Raw genomic sequence first — 9,058 nt, forward strand, 5'->3', positions numbered from 1 at the left:
GGGTTGAGTGTCAAGCGATGAAGGTAGCTGGGAAAACACGCTGGCACTCGCTCGTTGGCGTTGAATTTGTGTTATACAATTTTTTGCGACTTTCTTCGTGTTGCCTTGATCAATCCATGATCAAAGATGACATCGCCTTTCATGCGTACGTCCAGTGCAAATATGGTGGAACCCTATCACCCTTGTCTCAGTGATGAATGACTTCGCTCCGAAAGACGTGAGTGATGAACATTTGACCGGTGGAGGCCGGTGGTGAACATTTGACCGGTGGAAGGCGGATTTTATGACGGCGACGTCGTGCTGCTAGGACGTAAGTACGCATTTTAAATCACTCTGTTCTTTAAGTACTGCCTCCGTCTCGGTTATATGCTCGGCGTCAACAGAAACGTTCTAACTGTTCAGTGTCTTTTTAACTAAAACTTTGTAGACTGCACAGCGTAGAGGGACGAAATAGCGCAAAATTTTCTTTCAGTTACATACCGAAATTGCTTGTCCTTCATGATAGCACGACTAAAATTAGTTTTATAGTTTGTATTATTTCTTTACAGAGGCACATGGTGTATACGTGCGAGAGCAATCATTGATAAGCGTCCTGAGGGGGAGCGGCTCAAGACCTTGAACAAACATCACGCATCGCATCAATGCTGCGGTATGTGCCGTAAATAATGGAGGATGACCACGCAAGCATCGCAATCGTCTGAGCAACCTGTTTACACACCAACAATGTTACGACGCAGATTTGCAATACATTATTGATTCAAATATGGAAGGCGGTAGGTGCATTCACGATACTGAGCATTGCCAATGCTCAGGGCCTGGCGTCTTGAGACGCCTGGCTTGTCTGTGGCTTGTCTGGGCCCACGGGGGCCCGCAATTCAGAGCCCCGTTTGTGCTACTGGGGTATGCATTTGTTATTGCATACAGGTCCACCTCGGGAATGGAATTTTTATTCCTTCGGCAACGTGCGCAGCAGTTATGGTGGCACCCAAAGATTCGCGTTTCTGTAAAGACGCAGCCTTTGGACGACTCCACAACTCCTGGAAAGGGGCGTTACAGGGCAAGCTTGCCATCGGAACCTGAAGTCAGAAGCCTCCACAGTGGGCAGAAAGCCAATGACCCCTGAAAAGCTACAAGCCATTGGCCGTAAGTTGCATGTCACAGTGCTCAGTGCATTATGTTTTGTGTCTGTGCGCAATTAAATGGTAAGCTGGGGGCATTATGTACTACCAATCATATTTTCTTTTCTGCAGGTGCTTTTGACTACTTCATTGGCCAGCACCCTGTAGAGACCCCAGCGCCGGTAGATCGTCGCAAAGAGTTAAATTATTACCTTAGTGAGCTGGTTCAAGACATGCGGAAAAAATAAACATCTTTTGGAGTTTTTGATGCATTATAATACTCACCAAGCTACCAATACTTTGGTAAAAGGTGGGAGCAAATAACACAATGGCACATCGACTGCAATGCGAGTTGCTGATAATCGCAGATTACCAGTTTTTGATGCTCTGTATATTTCAGCATTTGGCATGTACACTTATGGCCCCAGTTTTTGGGCAGATTTAGTCCAAGTGGGATATATTTGAAGCATTTTATTCTGCCTTTGTCCTGTGATGCAGGGCCCTCCTGTATAATACGGGCCTAGCCTGTTTAATACAGGACTGTCCTGTATTCCGGTATGAATTTTAAACCGGAACCGCATACCGGGTTATTGTACAGGATTTGCGATACTGGAGTATCCTGTACAAAACAGGAGAGTCCTGTATTATACAGGACTGTCCTGTTTTATACAGGATATTCCAGTAATCCGGTATCGCAAATCCTGTACAATAACCCGGTATGCGGTTCCGGTTTAAAATTCATACCGGATTTTTCAGTAGGGTTGGGTCAGTGGGGTCTTGAGTCGATGGGGTCTTGGGTCGGTGGGGTCTTGGGTCCGTCGGGTCTTGGGTCGTCGTGTCGTGTGGTCCGGGCGGGGGACGGGGCTGGGGTGAGCGGCGAGGTCGGTTCAGGTCGGGCGGGCTGGGGCACGGCCGTGCGGCGCTGACCAGGTACTCACGGCCGACGTCCATGGCAGGCCCAGGACGCCGAAGCTCCGTGATCAGGATGGCGATGAAAGGACCCCAGCACCTCACACCAAATGTAACGCGGCGGCCAGCCGAAGAATGAGGCGTGGTGAACGATGGCTACGAGATGATTTAATGGCCGCTGGCCTAGCGCGGGCGCTCCGTCGTCGTTGTTGTTGTTGTTGTTGCCTTGGTGGCATGGCACATACCCACGACAGGGGATTGGCCAGGGTTCAGTGAGGAGAGCCCAGAGAAGGCAAATTGGTGCCAAGCTAATGGATTAACTTTTGGTGCCAACCTAATGATTAACTTTGGGTACGTATTGCGAGAAATTAAAGATGGAATTATGGATAAAAATAAATTACGAGAAGAAATGAATGAAAAAAAAAACAACCGGCGCTCCGTCTCGCGCCACTGCCAGCTTCGTCTTCGTCACAATAGTTAAGCTCATTAGGGCCGGTAAACTCATTTAACAACAAGGCCTTCTGGCTGCGTCGTGTGCAGGTGGTCTCATAACCGACAGCCATGCCTGACCAAAAACCAGACTATTACTCTTCATAATGTACATATCACTGACGTGAGACAAGAGGCTGTGTATGTAATCAACTCAATTTCCGATTTCCTTGAAGAACACTGACTTTGCTTTGTTCTCGTCCAACACGTGGAGTTGCAATTTCTAATAAAGATATCACTCGTTGTTATAACAATTCTAACCAAGAAGAACGTTATAAATCTGGCACTTGAACATCGAGCTGAGAAGAAAGTAGGAAAGTATGTATACAAACCAAATGAAACACTATAGAGAACCGGAATAAGATGAGGGCAAGTATAAAAAAATGCCACCGCCCATGAAATTAATCGGGTGTCAGCTAGCTAGGATTTAGGAAAAAAAGTAGGTTAAACACTGAGACGAATTAAGAGAACGTCACCATACGCACAAATTTCAACACAAGAGGATGGGAAGCGAAGGATATGAAATAAATAGGTTCAGGATATGTTCAGGCATCAAAAGTTAATTGATGAGGAGGAAGGAGCACATTAAGCGGAAAACTGTCAGCGGAAAAAAAGGGACAGTTTTAGAGACGGATGCAAAGTTGCTTCTGTCCTTGTTTACAGATTCGGGTTCAAAATTTGAGCATTTTTAAAAATATATCATAAAAATTCTTAATATCGGTAGAAGGTATCGGTTGCAGAACGGTGCTGGTCAATGAAAATCTCGATTTGTGCTGGTGGATTTAGCAAGGTCGAAAAACTACTAGGGGCAAGAAGAGTACGTGTCTCAATTTCACTACAATTATCCATGATAAGGGCTATCCGCAGCAAAAGCCAATATAAATCACAGGAGCATTGCTTTAACTAGGCAGTTATTCGCTGAAATATCATTTATTCCCCGATAATCACTTCTTTGCTTTAATAAGAAGGCTTATTTTATTCATGTCTCTCACACATGCTGCCACAGGAGCCCGACCTTTTCGAATATTCTTTAAATACTTTTATCAGTTAACCGTCACTAGCGCAAACCTGAAAGGCCTAGTTGCTGTCCAAAAGCCTGTGCCTGTCACATAAACTTGCGAAGCTAATTACGAATGGACACAAAGTTCGAATACAAGAAAAAAATGCTGCCGCTTAGATAGCGCAACTCGTGCCCAACTACTTTTAAACAGCCTGAAGCTTTCACTCATTGGTGTATAATGGCGAAAAGAAGAGCATCACCGAGGTGAATTAAAACCCTAGGAATTCCATCTGTAAAATGAAAAATCATCCCTTAAAAATAAATTTGTGCGTCATAAGGGATTGCAAACATTTTAGTAGGTTTAGGAATCACAGCGGTCTCTTGAAATAAACGCTCACCTTTGCAAGGGGCGAAACCAAACTTCCATGACTTTGTGGTAGTTAGGTTTACACAGTAAGCCACTCCATTCCTAAACGAAAAAATAAACACCAGTTTGTAGCGAAAGAAACTACTACCATACCTTTCCAACCAACTCGCCGCAAGACTCAACGGGCATGAGCTCTCCAAGAGGCGTGCCAAGGACACCTCTCACCACCTTACCTCTTAGACGCAAAGTTGCGCACTTTATTTATTAATTATTTATCACACACTGCGGACAAAATATGGTGCATGCAGGAGAGACAGTACAAAACACTGAAATACAAAACTTCGACCCTGACCGAAGAAAAAGCATACATGACAACGAAAAAAGTATTAAAAATGGACGACAAGGAACAATTACAACCTAATTGCAATTCTAATTACATTTATTAGAATTTCCGGTACCGGTGCAGCTCTCTGATAACTCCTTCCATTTGTACATCACGTTTTCTGTTTGTTTCTAGTGGCGTCCAAAGACTTTATGGTTGCACAAATGCTTTTAATAAGTCTTTTTTGCCAACTACTGTTGCGGGCTGGATGCTGCCTGTACATCTCGTAATTGAGTGTAATGCTTTGAAGCTTGAGGCAATGTTGTTGAGCCATCTTCTAGAATGACCCGTTGTTTGCTTCATAGTATATTTGTATTCATTTCTTCTTTCAATATAGACCGTTTGTCCTGTAGCCATTTGAAATCGCCCTGACATGTCTTTTGCTTTGTTTTATGTTTATATAAATACTTTTTTATGTCGACGTTATGTTCTATAGTAATGTTGTACTCCCCTCCCCGCTTATGTCATACCTCTACAGAGCCCTTAACGGTTAATAAGTGGAGATGGTGGTGAAGGAGGGGAATGTTTTAAAATATTCTTTTCCCCCCGTCATCTTTGCCGCTGCGCACAGCACAATTCATATTTCGACGGTGTCTTCAATATCGCCTTTTCATTGGTTTCTTTTCAAAGAGATTTTTTTCATTGTGAGTTTTTCGCAAGTGCTACCCACTAAAAAGAAACAGTGGCTTCAGCTAGCGTAGTTCAGACAAACTTTTAAGTTGCATGACAGAAGCCAGCAGCCACAGAAACCAAGGGGCACAGGGTTTTTTTTTAAGTTATTTATTTTGTGGTGTTGATCAATTTAGAATATTACTGAATATGTTATCGTTTAAAGATAACTGATTAGAAAAGGAGAAGAAAAAACAACCACCTGCCGCCGGTGGGATCCGAACCCACGACCTCCGAATTACGTGTCCGGTGCTCTACCTCTGAGCTACGGCGCCGGCTGTCAATTCTTCTGCTTTCGGGGGTATTTATGTTTACAAGTAACCTAACCTTGAGAGTGTTCATCAGCGCCACCCACGTTCATAAGCGGCGGACGTAGAACGTCCTGAGTTACCGCAGATGTGACGTAGAACGTCATCGAACGGAGAGGGTGGAAGCTGCGTGAGAACCCTCTCTATGCTTCCTATGGCGTCAAGGCTGCCAGAACCGAGGCCCTCGCTAAGCAATTAAGCAAGCAAGGGAAGGGGTATGAGGGGCTCGTTATAAATATGAAAGAAGCCAACAGCCACAGAAACCAAGGGGCACAGGGGATTTTTTTTAAGTTATTTATTTTGTGGTGTTGATCAATTTAGAATATTACTGCATATGTTATCGTTTAAAGATAACTGATTAGAAAAGCAGAAGAAAAAACAACCACCTGCCGCCGGTGAGATCCGAACCCACGACCTCCGAATTACGCGTCCGGTGCTCTACCTCTGAGCTACGGCGACGGCTGTCAATTCTTCTGCTTTCGGGGGTATTTATGTTTACAAGTAACCTAACCTTGAGAGTGTTCATCAGCGCCACCCACGTTCATAAGCGGCGGACGTAGAACGTCCTGAGTTACCGCAGATGTGACGTAGAACGTCATCGAACGGAGAGGGTGGAAGCTGCGTGAGAACCCTCTTTATGCTTCCTATGGCGTCAAGGCTGCCAGAACCGAGGCCCTCGCTAAGCAATTAAGCAAGCAAGGGAAGGGGTATGAGGGGCTCGTTATAAATATGAAAGAAGCCAACAGCCACAGAAACCAAGGGGCACAGGGGATTTTTTTAAGTTATTTATTTTGTGGTGTTGATTAATTTAGAATATTACTGAATATGTTATCGTTTAAAGATAACTGATTAGAAAAGCAGAAGAAAAAACAACCACCTGCCGCCGGTGGGATCCGAACCCACGACCTCCGAATTACGCGTCCGGTGCTCTACCTTTGAGCTACGGCGACGGCTGTCAATTCTTCTGCTTTCGGGGGTATTTATGTTTACAAGTAACCTAACCTTGAGAGTGTTCATCAGCTCCACCCACCTGGCGCTGATGACCACTCCCTGTGCCTGTGCCCCTTGGTTTCTGTGGCTGCTGGCTTCTGTCATATTTATAACGAGCCCCTCATCCCCTTCCCTTGTTTGCTTAATTGCTTAGCGAGGGCCTCGATTCTGGCAGCCTTGACGCCTTAGGAAGCATAAGAGGGTTCTCACGCAGCTTCCACCCTCTCCGTTCGATGACGTTCTACGTCACACCTGCAGTAACTCAGGACGTTCTACGTCCGCCGCTTATGAACGTGGGTGGCGCTGATGAACACTCTCAAGGTTAGGTTACTTGTAAACATAAATACCCCCGAAAGCAGAAGAATTGACAGCCGTCGCCGTAGCTCAGAGGTAGAGCACCGGACGCGTAATTCGGAGGTCGTGGGTTCGGATCCCACCGGCGGCAGGTGGTTGTTTTTTCTTCTGCTTTTCTAATCAGTTATCTTTAAACGATAACATATTCAGTAATATTCTAAATTGATCAACACCACAAAATAAATAACTTAAAAAAAAAACCCTGTGCCCCTTGGTTTCTGTGGCTGCTGGCTTCTGTTATATTTATAACGAGCCCCTCATCCCCTTCCCTTGTTTTTTAAGTTGCATGTAAATGATGCCCGATGGTGGCACACCAAATTTCGCTGAAATGATGGTTCATCGCCTGCACTAAATATAAGAAAGCCAAGGCTCTCCTGAGTCATGGGACTGTAGTTGAATTTGCAAAGTAGCAGCCGGATTTCTTTGGGAGGCATTTTTTACGAAAGTGTTTATTTAAATTTGACAGGATACTTTGAAGTATTCCGTAACACAGAGCACCGTATCCTGCCTCCGGAAGCCGAAAATTGCAGCAAAGCTGATCTCTTCATTAAGATTGTGGCGATCTGCTTCAACACGCCTAGGGTCGCGTCTAAGGCATCCGGTAATTAGAAAAAAATGTATTGTTCCTGAAATTTGGTAATTATCAGTTTGAGCATCAATGCCACAAATAATGTTCTGTTGGAATTTTCTCTTTCACATCATGCTTGTTGCCTTAGTAGGCTTCGTATTCTAGTGTTCTCATCTCTGTTTTCTTAAAATGCATTATGCCTCTGCAATATGCTTTTTACATTCCTTTCATCGTCGTCGATTAAAGAACTTTCATTTCCATATCACACAGAAGTAATAAGATTCATCAATCACCCTCCAGCATACCCAGGGTGGCCACCCTGGCCCTTATAGTGAAAAATGAAGATTGAAAATAGATCTCCCGGTGCGTAATACACTCGATTGCAGGTCAAGCACTTCTCTCTAGGATCATCGATTGAACTGTAGAGCGCAACATTGTGGTCCAGAACTCGAACCGCGTCCACCAGAAGGGCAGTATTCTCCTCCTAAAAAGAAAAGGATGAAAGTCAAGCGTTTTCTGGCCTCTTTTCCGACAACAATGTTTTGCAAAAGCCTGGCAGTGCGTTCTACATAATGAGAGGGCTTCATAGAAAATTTCGACTTCTTAATACTACTCGCGGAAAAAGAAGGAAATGTGGAACTGCACCACCAATGCAAAGATGGCCGTAAACTATTTAGGACTTTTTAGCACCAGTTATTTCTCAAATAACTTTGAACTTTTATCTTGAACAGAGCCAGTATTCTGAAATTAAAGTACCCACACAGAAGACAAAATTGACGTCGCAGTAATGAGTAAGGTAAGCCGGATATCGGTTCTCCCAATTTAACCATTTTGAAGTTGAGACACAAGAGAAAATATTTGTAGCATTTTCACAAGTAGCTTAGATAATGAGTTCAAAAATTTACTGTTTTTAAATCGAAGAGCAAAGCTTTTGTCACCGAAGCATACTTCACAAGAAGGTATGTTGGATTGGCAGTTTTAATAGCAACAGTTTCAGGAAGTTCAGCTTACGAGCGCTCAAAATATAGGAAACTCGATGCAATTTTTTTGCTGATCCTTGCATTTTCTAATTAGTTGGCGGCCTGCATCCTGCTTTTTTTGTTTTACAAGCGTGGTTTCAGTTCAAATTATTGTTGTTGTTTTTATGCGCGTTTTCCTTCTCTCGGCGAACTGCTCTTCCTGCGTTTTCTTGCACTTATTTTTCCGCTATCCTAGTAAAATTACCGTCTTGGACCACTGCTTACTTTTTGTAAGGGGGCGGAGAACCATGACAAGGGCTGATAATTTTTATTTCCACCCCCTCCATCAACATACGGTGATCGCACCGCACGCACGTGATTAGGCAGAACACTGAGGCTCTTTCCCTTAGTGTAGCTACTCAGCTGGACGGGCTTGACACGATCCTCCTTGTAACTTCAGCTTTACCAGAGAGACAGAGATACGTGGTTACCCGAAAGGCGCGGCCAGTGGCTGCGCTGCTGTGTTGTTGGCAAAAATGCTGCAGTGCTGTCTGATCCTCTAATTGATGAAACTCTGCGCCTCAGAATGTCCGCAACTGTAACCTTGGGTGGACCTAATAAACTCATGAGCTCAAATTTCCTGCTAACTGAAACAAATATCTTGGGCCTTATTTGGTCACGCGCATGTTGTGGTGTTGAGAGTCTAACATTTAAGCGATAGAAATATAAAGCATTATATGTGCAAGGGTTCTCTTTTCAGCGTTAGTGTTCCCTGCATTACATGGAAGCCCATTCGCTTCAACGACAAAGTTTGTGCCTACATCTGTTAGCCTGTGTATTTAGCACCCGATTTTGACAAATATTCAGAAAAGGCGCAGCAATAAACACGAGAATAGTAGATCCTGGTGGCATGCTAGAGCCATGCCATATGCACTACAACTGTCA

At 44.2% G+C, this 9,058-nt stretch overlaps 1 long non-coding RNA gene across 2 annotated transcripts; it reads left to right on the forward strand.

Annotated features, from left to right (window-relative positions):
* Positions 1 to 228: 228 nt before the first annotated feature.
* On the forward strand, positions 229 to 1,382 carry LOC149327902 (uncharacterized). Of its 2 annotated transcripts, XR_016286116.1 has the most exons (3): positions 229 to 310; positions 549 to 1,143; positions 1,251 to 1,382. It is a non-coding gene; the product is annotated as an uncharacterized LOC149327902 (long non-coding RNA). The 2 variants fall into 2 exon arrangements; XR_016286115.1 differs by having other exon boundaries at positions 237 to 1,143.
* The last annotated feature ends 7,676 nt before the right edge of the window (positions 1,383 to 9,058 follow it).

Source organism: Amblyomma mixtum, chromosome 10, assembly GCF_055824585.1.
Source record: "Amblyomma mixtum isolate Tamu chromosome 10, ASM5582458v1, whole genome shotgun sequence".
NCBI lineage: Eukaryota > Metazoa > Arthropoda > Arachnida > Ixodida > Ixodidae > Amblyomma > Amblyomma mixtum.